Source organism: Amphiprion ocellaris, chromosome 12 (genome assembly GCF_022539595.1).
Source record: "Amphiprion ocellaris isolate individual 3 ecotype Okinawa chromosome 12, ASM2253959v1, whole genome shotgun sequence".
Lineage (NCBI taxonomy): Eukaryota > Metazoa > Chordata > Actinopteri > Pomacentridae > Amphiprion > Amphiprion ocellaris.
The window spans coordinates 8,589,541-8,603,778 of record NC_072777.1 but is presented as its reverse complement, the minus strand read 5'-3'; positions in this window follow the sequence as shown (position 1 = coordinate 8,603,778).

The following is a 14,238-nucleotide window of genomic DNA, read 5'->3' as shown; positions in this document are numbered from 1 at the left end:
GTAATATGCAGTGAAAAGTTCAACACAGGGTCTGAACCAACAACATTCCTATATTCAAACAGGATGAACAATGAATGAAGACTGGTTAGCATTACTTTCCAATTACACACATTCATACACCAGTGGATACAGAGCTGCTGTGCAAGGTGCCTCTCTGCCATCTGGAACAACTTGGGGTTCAGTGTCTTGCCCAAGGACACTTTAGCATGGGATCAAACCTCCAGCCTCAGTGGACAACCCGATCTACCACTTGAGCCACAGTCGCTCAAGTAGGAAGTCAGAATTTCTCCAGATATCCTGTGGTCTGTTGTGCAGAGTGGGACAACGCAACACAGGATACCTGGAGAAATTATGAGTGAATAATCACATGAAAACGGTGTTACAACCCCTCTGTAGCTGCTAAGTTTCAACCTTCAAGAAGCATCGATGGGAACACTGTTTTTTTTAGTGTTCAGTATGAGGAGCAACACGACTGTCCACAAAGCAGACCATGCTTAGCTGCAGTCCACATCGACCTGCACATGTGGTCCCAGAAAACATGAACTGGCCATCAGGCTCTTGTTTTTCTGCATTACTAATGGAGAGATTTTCAGTCCCCTGAAAAATGTTCCCACCAGCCACTGCTGAACCTATAGGCTGCTTTACTTGAAAAGAAAGTGACTGTGGAACAGAGGAACTTCTGCTGAGCAGCAGAACACAACAAAATGGTCCTTTAAAGACGTGACGGCTGTAAGTTTACGTATCCATTTGTTTCAAATGCCAATATATAATATATGATAGGATATATGTGATCATGGTCCTAACTGTGCACCTATGTCGTGTTGTTAAAAGAGATCTGCTTTGCGCATTTTGGTTTTGCTGGCTGAAATAAAAGGATGCTCTGAGGAAACGCTAATTCTTTCTGTCAAAACATGCTGACTGGCGTTTCTCTTAATTTGTCCCTCCCATTTATATCAGTGAGGGCGGCTTAAATAATAGATGCACCTGTCAGCTTAATGCAGCACACTTGAACAGCAGCACAACACCGCAGCATCGAAAGTGACCAAACTGTGGCGACAACAGCGGAACATTGTGCAGGATTTACTGCGGGACTAGCTGTGTGTTTCTTACAAACTGCCAGCTGAGAGTGTGTTGTGTGTAAGCAATTTTCCCTTCGGGGATCAATAAAGTATTTCTGATTCTGAATCTGTGTAGTTTGCCGAGAAGCAAAATTAAAACTGAACATCGGCAGAATCGACCGGTTACAAATCTGTCATTGTGGTTTTGTGTTGAGTTCATGATTATGTATGTGTGCTTCGGCATAAGGAGGTTTATGTTCCCACAACACACACACACACACACACACACACACACACACACACACACACACACACACACACACACACACACACACCCACACACAGAGTAATTTGGGCATTGAAGTTGGGAACATCTGTGCCCATTAAACCTTCACATGAGCCTCAGTGTGAGCTTTTTGTCTCTTTGCTCAAACACAAGCTGGGACTCATTAAAGGTGTGTGTGTGTGTGTGTGTGTGTGTGTGTGTGTGTGTGTGTGTGTGTGTGTGTGTGTGTGTGTGTGTGTGTGTGTGTGTGTGTGTGTGTGTGTGTGTGTGTGTCACTCCCCCTAATTTAAAACTCACTATTAGCAATTCACATCAGACAAACCCTCTGAGGTCATGACATTATTCAGCTGAAGTGGTTCAGCCTAATGTCAGGAGCTGCTCGTGTTCACTGCTGCTCATATTTTGTATAATATTTGTTAATTATTATTGTTATTTCGTGTTTCATTCAAGAACATCCCAACATGTGTCTCCAACAACATCCCTGGTTTATAGTTTTACATATGTAGTCACTTATTCTGTTCATTCAGAGTGCCAAATAGAAAAATAACATTTTAAAAATTCCAGTGTAGTAACAAACATTTTAGCTATAAATGAATTAAGAAAACCGCAATCAAACCCTGTAAGCTTCTCATTATTAATGTTTAAAACACTCCATTCATTTAATCAAACATACCTTTCATTTATTTACTTTATGAAACGGTACTTTCTTGCGTTATGTGGAGCTCTGTGCACTGGGAGCAGCCTTTATCTGTTGTTAAAACACAACTGTGTAATGTATGTAGATATTCCAGGGTGTGCTATATCGGATTAAGAGGCCTCCCGGTTCTGCTGTGACTAAAATGGATGCAGCTTTGCAGTGATTAATTTCTGCTGCATCAGATTTGCTGCAGTGGAGGATCTTTAGAACAGGCACAAAACATCAGTGCCCTGACTCATTGTTATAATGTTTGTTATTTACGCTGTAATTTGCAGTTTTTCTGGGGGGAACCTAAAAAAAAAGTCAGTTTCTGCAGCAGTGTTCCAGATCTCATTCTGACCTGCTGATGGAGACTCATAGACTGAATATATGTTTAAATTCTCCATATCTCTGATGCACAGAGACGGAGGTTGATCCGTTTGACCTCACAAATGTGGAATTGTTACTGACTGAATTTAGACGATTTTGACTTTGTGCAGCACAGAGAATAAAATAAACAATGAGTGAAAATGGATTTTTCTGCACTAAAGAACATAAATTCATAAAATTATTTTAATAAATTGCCAATCAAGAAACAGGGCCTTATTTATCAGCACGGTTTCTTTTTTTTCTAACATCTAAAATCTTTCTAATGTGCTTTAAGCTGCAGTTTTTGCACTGCAAAGTGCTGCATGAACTCACAAATTTATTCTCTTTAGGTGATACTGTTGACTGGATTTGTTTATTTTTCTTCAGGAGGAAATGTAATAAAAAATAGGCTGGGACTTGACGGGTTAAAACGACTTTATTTATTTGTGTTGGAAAAGAGAAGAAGATAGGCGGCACAGAATGAAGAAAAGCAACAAGAAGACAAGAAGAGGGAGGAGGAGGTTCCCTTCACACTGACAATCATTTATTAAAGTGGAGTGTGAAGCGAGAGAGCGTCCTGCATTATAAATGATAAATCTCAGTCTGACTTATTAGTTGTGACATGTTGAGAGTCTGTCGCCACTTAAAGCTGCACTGTACACTTAAACTGAGTGTGTGTGTGTGTGTGTGTGTGTGTGTGTGTGTGTGTGTGTGTGTGTGTGTGTGTGTGTGTGTGTGTGTGTGTGTTAATGTATTATCCCAGAAATGCATTTTTTGCCAGGTACCACTGAAGCTCTTGAAAGGAGCTGCAGACAGCAGAAACACATCTGTGCATGTTGTATTTTTTATTGTTTTGTTTTCAGTTGCATTTTCTCCATTCTTTGTTCTTCCAAGAAACGCAAAAAAAATCCAACCCTGGCCAGGCGACACACAAAAAAGACCAACACAACAACCAAGAAAAATGCATGACATCAGAAATAATGTACATATCAATATAAAAAAGCACCAGCTGTGTTCAACTCCACATGTGAGCCTAGTGTTTTTCTGTTACAATGAATGTTGTGATAGTTTTTGTTCAAGTGAAGGTAATGCAAAGTTTCATTTAGCCAATTTGAGATCATGTTTTGGTTTGTAGATTTCAAGGGAATTGCTAGACATTTCTTGTGGCTGAAAGTGCACAATTTAGGAAATATATGAACAAAACACGAGCATTAATAATCTGAAAAAGAAAAAGGAAGGAAAGGAAAATCTTATTGTAACTAAAGATCATCTCGCCTAAAGGTTGGATGTAATGTCTGTTTCTAGTTCAGTAAAATCCATCTTTAGCAGCGTGTTTGAAACGTTAACACCAGAAATTTCCAGAAGATAATTCACATGTAGTGATTTCTCCCAAATGTCGGACATGAAGATTTTCTGCCTCATTGTTAGGACAGCTGCAGTACATTTTAGCAAAGCATTCTGGTGTCAGTACACAACACTCACAGGATTTACCTGTACACGGTGTGTAGCTATTAAATCAGGAGGTGAATGCTGTAAACTATCCATGTATACCATGTGGCTGGATCAGACATGGTTTTGGTTCAACTTATTGAAGCCCAGACCTGTTACCTAATATTCACAACTTGCATGTTTCCTGTAAGACATGTCTTACTGGGAGGGAACTGATACTCCAAGTGGTCCGACTGCATAAGACACGAGCGTAAATGCAATTAGCAATGAGTCCCTTGTTTGATGTCCATTCTGTGTCTGAATACTGGCAAAAATGCAACTAAAATCTGTCAAAAACAACAACATATTTGTGCAGATTAAAGGAATGAAGAGGTGACACTGAAATATCAAAATATAAAGACACAAAGAAATCATGCTAACCACAGAACTCCATAGAGGTTGTACCACACAGCAGGACAGACCATAACATATTTTTTCCATTGTCTCTTTGGCATTTTACAGCATCAACACAAAAAGACTCAAATGTGTGCAGGTTATCTGCTTTGTAGAAGTAGCAACATCTAAGGCTGAAAAATGTAACCAACATGAAGATCCAATTATTGCAGTTCCTCGAATGACCACTTGAGGCAGGTTCCAAAAGTGAGTCAGTCCCGATCGACTTCCATGTTAAAATATCCAACTTCACAGCAGAAAGAACATGTTTAGAGTTTGGTACAAAAAATGGTTTTGGTCTGTAGAGCTAATTTCTCAGTTCATGATACCTGTGCAGAGGGTGCATGTTTATATAATTCACCTGTTTAAATTGTATTAAGGCTTGAACTTCTGTTTAATTATAGGTGTGACACAGACAGTCTATGGCCCTGAGATGTTTGTATGGTTGTCTTAGCTTCACTTATACTCCACATGTTTGGTCACTTTTGGGTGAACAGCAAGCTGAGAGGAACCAGGCTCTGTCAAGATAGTGACGGCCACCTCACTGAGCTTATGAAAACAGAGGGTTTGACATACAAACAGTGACCGCATATCATGTTTTATTCGTCACAGCTTGCACTGTTTCACATGCAAAACCACACTGGAAATCTGGAGACAATCTGTGTGTTTGATCATCATAAACATGACTGGCATAATCTACATATGAGGGCAGTTTATATACATGTGAAGCAGTTTGTTAATTAACCACAACTAAGCTATATCTCCGTATCTGTTTGCTACCTGGATAGATTTACACCACACCCCTACCACAAGGTGGAACCAGAAAACCACAGTGACGCAACTGCAGCAGAGGTCTTGAAGGATCTAGTCTATAACAAACCTGTGAAGAACCTACCCAAACCCAACATGCATACATTAACTCTCTAACAAGAGCCCCAGTCTGAGGGGGACAAATCTGCAGATCTCAAGTTCATGCTCTGCCCTTTATCAAGTCAACATCCTCCTGTGTGTCGGGAGATGATGTTGCTGTGTGGACACCTCCCAGACAGGAAGTACGAACATGTCACATATTAAATCCTTTCAGCAGAGATTACAGCAGACAGCAGACCCGAGATCTGACACACGGCAGCTGAATCCTCCCGGACTGCATGCAAATGAGGAATGTCCCAAATTATCTCATGCATGAAGAGACACAATCAATAATTATCAGCCGGCTTCTTCGCAGGTGACACCTGCTCTGCATGCTGATACTGATCCATGGACAGGCGGGGGAGTTTGATTCATCTGATGAAGCCACAGAGTCACAGATTCACATTTTCCTGCAGGTTTTCTGACCCATATGTGCAGCATGTATGTGGGGTTTTCATCTTAGTGATCAGTTCATTGGTGACAGAAATCCTGACAATGCTTTGTGTCCACAGTTGTGCTTAAAGACTTTGTTGCTTGTACCTGAAAATTTAAAACAAACCAGCTTTACTGTTGTGAGGGAACAATATATGAACAAGGTTTCAGCAACACAATGTCCTCTTTCCTCCCATTCCCAGACATTATTTCGATAGACAGACCTTTTGGGACATTGAAACGACGGTACCTGAGGGCCTTCACATCCCTTACTCAGCTGTGCTGTGGAAACATGGATGTATTAAACACTGATACCCTGCTTCTGCTCGTCTTTGCTGCTAATTTACCCCAGTAATCACTCATGGTATTGCAATGAAAAATTCAACCCAGAGGAGACGCAGTTGTGAGAACAGTTCTAACTGCAGACAAACTCATTTTTAAAATTTTTTTTTTCATTATTTTTTTAATTTTTTATTATTAACTTTTCATCCTTACAGGCTTTTTATTTGGGAAACATTCTCAGAACCCAGAAAACTAGGTTCATCACAACATAAAGTCTAAATGGTGCTATGATTGGGGTCTTAAAATGTGGAACCAAAAAAAATTTATTGGTTTGCCAGGAGAACAGATATCAGTTCTTGTAATGCACCAATAAACAGAATAGATGTTTGTTCATTTTACCCAATGTATCAGTGAGCACCTGACTGGTTCACTCGTAGGCTGGATTTCAAGCTTTACAACAAAGTGAGTTATTTCATGAACAGTGATGAGTGGAATAGCTGTCGTTACCCGTTACGGCTATTCTACTCATCATTGTTCATTTTATGAAAAACTTGGCTGACCATTCTAAGCAGTAAAGCGAGACAGACATTGGCTTTTGTTTATGTATGAAGCACTCAGTGACAAAATGCTGCAATGCATAACTTCCTTGTTAAACAGGTCCCAAAATTACACAACTTGTTCACGTATCTGACTAATACTCAACGTCCAGAATTGGTAAAACCCCAGAATTGATCTTCTGCTGCACACATTTGGAATTTTGCATCAAACACTGAAACTTGGTGCGACTATAGCTGTTGATTTATTGAAGTCCATGATTAGAGACTACACAGCGTCTGAATGTGACTGCTCTGTGTTCCTTTCTTTCTTGTCTTGCTGATTGTTGTTTTTTTATTCTGTTCACTGTACTTTTGACATATTCGTAAATAAAGGCTTCCCTCAATGATTCCTCGAGATTTAAATAAAGGTTGAACAAATGAATGAAAATGAATTCCAGAATGTGTTTCTGAGAACATATGAGATGAAATAAGTTATTTGCAGATGCAGAATGTGCCTTTATTTTATACTGGCAATGGTTAGTTAACTGCTAGTTTAAATAACTATCAGGGCATTTCCAGAGGTGGTGAGTCATGCTGGACTGCCCTGATTTCCATTAATTAGCTTAGACCTCAACTTCATGCAAAAGAGGTGCAGGTAGTCCATCTCTCAAAATGCAGTGTGGCATTAATGGATTGAATTACACAGAAATTTACATAGACAGTGAAGAATCCGTAAAAATGACAGATCCTGGAGACATGCACCATGACTCCAAGATGTGTTAAATCTTCATCCTTCTCTTATTGACACATAAACTCTACTGACATGTCTCCTCTGTTTACATTTTTTAAAATCATTTCGGATCATTACATCCATATGGCTCTTTTAAAGATACAAAGAGCTCTGCAAAGACTTGACTCCAAAGGCTCGGTTTCCTCTGGTTTTCATCTCAAAAATGCCAACCAGCCTCTCAGGTCTGTGATGGATTTACATGACTGAGATGTAATCAAGGGCCAACCCAAAATGTGTCGTAAAAATAATCATTAAAGTTACAAAATCACTCAATACAAGTAGCCATACATGAGCGCTGGAACTGCCTCATAATCTTCCCACTAATGACTGATGAAGACTCCCAGTCTCACTGTGAACTTTCTGGTTTCACCAAAGGCACCCACAATCAATAAATCAGTCAATTAAAACAGCACAGTTTTCATTCTGTGTATTCCTCACTGAGAATATGTGAAAATGTTTTGTTCTGTATGTTATTGCAGTCAGTCAGTCTGTTAAGAACAGACGCTAATGTCTCACTGGTTAGTGAGAGAAATAACCAGAATTTCTATTGTTTTATGCAGGAAATAGTGAAGTAATCAATCAATAAAATAAGGTAGCGTAACTGTGTCTAGACAGTTGTTGGCTAAAGCTACGTGTGTTTAAGTAGATTCTCACTCTGAATACAGTGACACATTTTCTTATGTGTTACTGACAAGAAGGCTTTAGGTTAATATCCTATATGGGTTATTTCAACAATTCTGCTGTGACACTAACTAACAGAAAATGGCTCCTGTAAATCTAGAATTTCTTCTAGTTGTTTGGTTTTAGTGATTTATGGCCTGAAAGTAGAAGCTTAAAGTGCATCAGTGTCTGTAAAACACCTTGTTCTGCTGTTTGTCTGCAGCGAAACGATGGAGCTGATCTCTGCTGAATAAACAGGCGGCATTCAACAACCGGCAGCGTCTGAAAACATCCGTCTCCCTTCGGCTCGTTTGTCTCCACTAATTACAGCTCGTTTGGAGCGTCTCGTCTGCTGATAATTAGCGTTCGCTGCTACATGTAATCAGCTGCTGGTGATCTCAGACTGAAATCTGTCGGGAACTCGGTTTAATTCAGAGTGTCGTAGACGTATGGATCCACCTGCTGTAGGTGATTAACTTCACATGCCGTCTGGGTGTCGATACACCTGCATGTTCACCTGGAGACTCTAACGCATGCAGGACACATGATGCTTGGCTTCTTCTGTGCTTTAAATCAACAGAGGGCTTATTAACACAGCCGGCAGGGAACTTTTAGCATACTTTGCAGCAGCGAAATAATAAAACAAACAATATAAAATCCACAGGAAACAGTTAAACAAGAACATTTATGGAAGCAGATGAAACATCAGCATTATTAGGATACTGTTTAATCACATTTTCACTGTGTCAGACCAGCTGATTATAATCTGAAATGTTTGTCATGACTCGGTTACCTGTCAGCAGCCAATCAGAGCTCACCATTTTTCACAATTTGTATGATGCCTTCAGGAAGAAGGAGCCAGGGACTGATTTCCTGCATTTCCATCTGAAGCGAACCGGCACCATGGTCAGTCTCTGTGCTCCTATTGGTCATCTTCACAGACACATTGTGGAGATCATCATACAAAGTGAGAGAAGCTTTTACGGTGTTCAAGATGCAGCATCAGTGTTTGTCCGCTATGATCCACTATACAGAAATAACACCAGCTGTCCTCCTGATGCCCTGTGACTGTTAGACACTTTCATGCATCTTATATTATCATCACATTAAGCTCCATGCAATGGATTGTTTCTGCACAGAGTGAATTTATAGCTTAAAAACTTTTATCCCCCAGTACTGTATAAATACCAATCGTGTCTCATCCGAAACAGAATCAAAAATATGTTAAGTATGTTCCCCTTTTATGAACCCTGTCAAAAGTCTGGTGTTATTATCTAGTTATTTTTGATTTAGAGAAACTTCATTGACTTGAACTGATTTCTTGCGCTGAATATTTTTAGTCAAGCCCCTTTGCAGTCCTTAAAATGTATGTAAGAGAGAGGAACTTAACGTGGAGTATAACACTGAAGTTTTTAGAGTGGACACGGTGGTTTCCAGTGTTTCTAGATTGTTCCAGAATAAAAAAATTCTGAGATTTCTAAAGCCTCGGTTTGCTTGCTTCTAGTCAGCAGAGGTGCATGCACAGAACTTTACAGCACACAAATCAACCATCACACACAATGTTTTGCTTCTTTTACTTCTCCATAATATAGTAGACTATCAATTGCACTTCCTTTAACATGCAGTAAGTTATGCTGATGCACCTGGACACAACATCAGTGATGTTTCCAGGGTGCATTTTGGTCTTTCAGCATCAGATACCGTCACTCAGGCAAATTTGTCAGAGTTGATCAAGATAGCTTGTGCTCAGGTAGAAAGGGTATCTATTACAAAACATATTGACACATCTGTGAAAATACAGCTTTTAAGGTGACTCAGACAGATCTGAAACATGCCAGAATAATGTCTTGTAGTTCAGGTGTCACTGGATGTCATCCAAGAGTTTGCCGAAAAATTAAAACCTACTAAACTCCCATGTGTTGCTCACAGCTGACTGTGTGTCGGATTCTTTCCTTTAACCTAAATACCTGCCGCTTAACACAGAAACAACAAGTGCTTCTGTAAAGTGAGGGTGATGTGCACGTTTACACACAGCTGGAATAACTTCATGAACACAGGATTTGCTTGCTGGTAAATAACGTTCTGTGTCAGGTCAGCTGTTTCACACAGATTCCAGGTTTATATGGTGGAATTACTTGTATGAAAGCCTCTCTGGAGGAATCCTGAGCTCCACCACAGCTAACAGGAGACTTTCATTAAGGTTAGTCTGCATTACATTCAGAATTACATTTCAAGGCAGCCTTGTTCTCCCTAATATCTGTGGATTATGCCCTTGTTCTCTACAGCATTAGTGATGTTAGTGTGTGTGCTTTTTTAAACTTGTTGTGGCGACATAAATGGATTTAAACAGTCACATTGTCAGGACCCGATGCCATTTTAAGGACAAAAACATGTCCCTATAAAGCGAAAATCTCTAGAAAATGAATGTAAGTAAATTGCTAAGTGTGTGTGTGTGTGTGTGTGTGTGTGTGTGTGTGTGTGTGTGTGTGTGTGTGTGTGAGGCATTCAAGTACCATTGATGTGTTTCTGCAGATAAATGAGAATATTGACTGACTATGTTTAATATTGTATGATTGCAGCCATGGAGGTTGCCACATGTTAAATCTGTGTAGTCATTCAGTGGCCAACAGGTCGATGTGGTTATTTATAATTCTAATTATATCCTAAGACAAATTTTAAAAAAGACTTGGCTCAAGCATTAAAGCAGAAAAGTTCAGTTTTAGCCCTTGATTTCAGGATTTAAAACCTTCAGTCTTTTTTGCTTTGCTCCCTCTGCTGCTGATGTAAGTGGGTGTGAGTGAAATAGCTGTTTTTCGGCGGGTCTCGTGGTCGGCTGAGAATGTTTCGGGTGGAGCTGTTTCTGTGTGAAACTCCATCCCTCGCTGTTCAGGCCCACACAGCGTCTGTCAGTCAACCCGCTTTTATTTTGAAGCCCTCCAGACAGACAGGCTAAACTGCTGTCAGGTTTTCAGCCTCCGCCGCTCCTTCTTCCAGCGCTCACACTTGTTTTGCCTTCCCAGACTCTCCTGGTGGCCTTGACTCCCCCATGTCTCCCCCCCTCCACCTCACCCCTTCCCTCATTGACCTCTGACCACACTCCACTGTGAACCACGCAGTGAAAACAAACAGAAATGTGATCTGGCTTCAGCAGCAGACGAGGAGTGCATTGCTAAAGTGATAAAGATGCAGAAGGGATCGTTTGGTGCCTGATGGTTCCTACATGAGTAAAAGGTGTTTTAAAAAAAAAAAAAAAACATAACTATTGAACTAATAACACAAACAGTCAAAAGATTCTTGGCGATTTTTTGTTTAGTTTAGTTTAAGCTTTAAAAATAGAAAATAGTCTTTGGTTGAAGTAGTTTCCTGCACATTCATCACTAAACAGTTTATTTTTTCCTTGTGTGAGACAGACTTTAGGACGATAGCAGCTCATCTTAGTTTGATGATCAGCTGTATTTATTAGAGCCTACAGATGAGGACTTAAATCAAATAAAGATGAGACTTGGAGGATGGAGGCAGAAAGACAACAGGATGTCCTGAAAGACAATGTATATCTAGAAACTGGTGTTGTTCCTTCTCTCACTGTTCTGTTGTCAACTGTGAATGAAAACCGTTCCTGCAGTAAATGTTCATGGCAGACTGGAAAAGACTTCATGTACTGATAGATAAGAAGAATCCCAGCTGTGAAACTTTGAGTCAAACTGCAATGTCTGATACCAGCAACAGATTTATAATGTACTGCTTGATGCTGAAGGAAAAGGACAGTCATTTACACTAGTCAGGCAAAACATTATGACCACCTGCCTAATATTGTGTTGGTCCCTCTTTTGCTGCCAAAATAGCCCTGACCAGTCAAGGCATGGACTCCACTAGACCTTGAAGGTATGTTGTGGTATCTGGCACCAAGATGTTAGCAGCAGATCCTTCAAGTCTTAGAAGTTGCGAGGTGGGGCCTCCATGAATCAGAGATGCTGGATTGGATTGAGATCTGGGGATTTGGAGGCCAAATCAACACCTCAACTCGTTGTTGTGCTCCTCAAACCATTCCTGAACCATTTTTGCTTTGTGATACAGCACATTATCCTGCTGAAAGAGGCTACAGCCATCAGGGAATATTGTTTCCATGGCTTACATGGTCTGCAACAATGCTTAGGTAGGTGGTATGTGTAAAAGTAACATCCACATGGATGGCAGGACCCAAGGTTTCCCAGCAGAACATTGCTCAAAGTATCACACTACCTCTGCTTGCTTGCCTTCTTCCCATAATGCATCCTGATGTCATGTGTTCCTCAGGTAAGTGACGGACTTGGCCATCCATGGGATGTAAAAGAAGACGTGATTCCTCAGACCAGGCCACCCTCTTCCATTGCAACATGGTCCAGTTCTGATGCTCAAGTGCCCATTGTTGGTCCACAGGAGTCAGCATGGGCACCTGATTGGTGTGCAGCTATGCAACCCCACACGCAACAAACTGCGATGCACTGTGTATTCTGACACCTTTCTATCAGAACCAGCATTAACTTCTATAGCAATTTCAGCAACCTCATTTGTTGGATCGGCCAGCCTTCGCTCCCCACATGCATCCATGAGCCTTGGCTGCCCATGACCCTATTACCAGTTAGATACTGATATTAGGATTTATTATTTTTATTATTTCTATTAAACATCCTGCTGGCTTAATTCTGATTTACACATTGCTTAAGTGCTAATAAAAAGAGTTGCACTGACCTGTGTAAGATGGGAGGGTCTGGAACATTATCTCACACTATGTGAATTGAGATAAAACAATGTTGAATGGCAGCAGTTCAAACAGAGGGCAAAGCACACCAGCTTGCACTCAAGACACATCAGACACACAAACATGCACTGCAGACACACGTACTCTCATGCACACTCGCTGCACGCTCGCACATACCAGCCACTACTCACTGAAGGCCGCACTTGTTTTAAGAACATCATGTGAAGGAACATAAAACTGATAAAGTGCATATGATTGGAGGCATGCGTCACCCAAATCAGTGAGAGCACTGTCATGCAACTTTAACAGGAAGACCATAAGTTACTGCATATGACTGTGCCCTTAGGCTATGGCTAACAATAAAGACACGAAGGCACAAACACACCTATCAATCATTCATTCATTGTAGGGAGGGATTCCTTTCTCTTTCGGGTTATCAGAGACTGATGATTAATTGGAGGATTGTATGGTGAGAAGATGTAGGCAAGCCTGTCCACCAACAAGAGAGAGCCAAGTCTAAACCACAGCTCTTCTCCACCAGTTTTTGACTAATGAGATTGTAGCACATTTCATAAATATACACTGCATACTGAATGCTGCATCCATTGCTGGGAAGACGCCTTCAGATTAACACCTTTGTTAACTATAGTCCTCTGAACAGTAATGGTCCTTGATATCAAGCTACTTGGCATTGCAGAATTAACAACTTTAACTGAGAGAAGTTGCTTGTCTTCTATCTCAAAAAATGAACACGCTCAACACTGACCACTGCAGACCAAGAACACCCCATGAGAGCTGCAGTATTGGAGATGCTCTGACCCAGACATCCAGCCATCACAGCTTGACCCTTGTCCAATTCGCTCAAATCCTTATATTTGCCCATTTTTCCTGCTTTAAACACATCAATTTTGAAGACAAACAGGTGCCATGATGAAGAGATAATCAGTGTTATTCACTTCACCTGGCATTGGTCATAATGTTGTGCCTGATCGGTGTAAACCTAAAGGGTTCATCTTCTTGTGAACAGGACTATTCACAGTCATTTTCAGGCATTTCTTGTAGCTGTATCATTATCTCCACCAAACCAACCCGAGAGTTTAATAAATGCACTGACGGAGCTGCAAAGCCAAAAACCACCCACAGCATCACTTCCTCAGAGAAATTATACTATTTTTGAGCTATTTAACATGTAAATGATATTGCACATGGGCGTACTCACTTCTATTTCATATGGTATTTTGTTTAGAGCTGCAATGTGTGATAAGATTATTCCTTTATCATTTTCACTTCAGGAACATGTGGGTTTATCTGTGATTCGTATCTGACGGGCTGATTTTGTAGGCAGGATGTGTGATCTCTGTTAACGTTATGAAAAAGACAGGCAGGAGTAAAACAGGATGAATTGAAATATGCTTTTATAAAGCCTACAGCTTCTGTAAACACCACAGACCGAGTAACCACATTCATAAATGCAGCAGCTCTGCCAAATCTATGGTTTCCCCGCAGAATTACTTTTGAAGTGTTGCTGCATGTTGAACTTTGTGTCTGCTGGTCGGGGAAACCTACTGTGCATGCAAATGATGTGAATAATATCCATAAATAAAAATCCAGATTTCAAATG